Consider the following 1221-nt stretch of genomic DNA (forward strand, 5'->3'; position numbering starts at 1 on the left):
AAACTGACTTACTTTTCTATTGCAAACTGATCATGGAGTGGCTTAAAATAAACACAAATGTATCACCTTATAGTTCTGAGGGTCAAAAGTGTAATAGACTAAAGTCAAGGTGTCTGAAGGGCTGAGTTCTTTCTGGTGGCTTGGGGGAAAGATACCTTTCTTGCTTATTCAGGTTGTTGGCAGAATTCAGTTTCACGTGACTGCAGGGCTGAGGTCCCCGTTTTCTCAATGGCTGTCAGTTAAGGGCTCTTCCAGCTTGTAGAGGCTGCCCACATTCCTGGGCTCACGCCCTCCTTCCTCCATCTTCAAAGCCAGCAACAGTGGTTCAAGTCCTCTCGTGCTTTTGGAATCTCTCCCAGCTTTTTCTGTTGTGTCATCTCTCAGCCTCCAGCCACAAGATTCTCAGCTCTTAAGAGCTCCTGTAATTAGTGGGCTCACTTGGTAATCCAGGATACTCCTCTCAAGATCACCAACCTTAATCATGTCTGTAAAGTCCCTTGATGTCATGGGTTCTGGGGATCAGGACACAGATATCTTTGGGGATCCTTATTCTGCCTACCACAGGAGTTTTAATGCCTACTATACCTACTGTAATATATTTAACTTCTAACAACTCCAGTTCTCTGAGTGTTCCCTTTTTTGTAAAGCAAACTATTTTTATTTCATGTTTGGGATAACTTTACTTATCTCTCTGAATATAATAATGAGAGCTTTAAAAATCTGTTTATTGTGCTCGTTTCGGCAGCACATACACTAAAATTGGAACGATACACAGAAGATTAGCATGGCCCCTGTGCAAGGATGATAAAAAAAAAAAGAATAAAAAATAAAAATCTGTTCGTTTCTTCTCCTTGTATAGTTTGTTTCCTGTAAGTTGCCTTTTTATTGTGTTTATTTTTGTCTTCATCTTCCACCCTGGAGCTATCTGTTAGTTCACAGTTGCCTGCCATGGGCATGAAACTGCTGATTGGTCCCTCTGGGTACCTGGGCAAGACTTGTGGACCGTGGGTTTGAGGATAAGGTGGCTTACATAATATCAACATTTTTAGTTTTTTTTTTTCTTGGGTTGGTCAAGTTCCTGAGAGATGGATCTTTCCACTGTCTCCTGCTTTCAGGGTATGGCTGGCTGTCTGCATTCTGGGAACCAAGGAAGGCAAAGCCGGGAAACCTCAGCATCATGATGTGATCTGCTAATGAATTTCTCTGCTTGCATTAGGAAAT

At 41.9% G+C, this 1221-nt stretch overlaps 1 non-coding gene across 1 annotated transcript; it reads left to right on the forward strand.

Moving 5' to 3' along the window:
- Positions 1–729: 729 nt before the first annotated feature.
- Positions 730–838, forward strand: LOC123645309. Its single transcript, XR_006737502.1, has one exon. It is a non-coding gene; the product is annotated as a U6 spliceosomal RNA (small nuclear RNA).
- Positions 839–1221: the final 383 nt, after the last annotated feature.

Source organism: Lemur catta, chromosome 9 (assembly GCF_020740605.2).
Source record: "Lemur catta isolate mLemCat1 chromosome 9, mLemCat1.pri, whole genome shotgun sequence".
In the NCBI taxonomy this organism is placed as follows: domain Eukaryota; kingdom Metazoa; phylum Chordata; class Mammalia; order Primates; family Lemuridae; genus Lemur; species Lemur catta.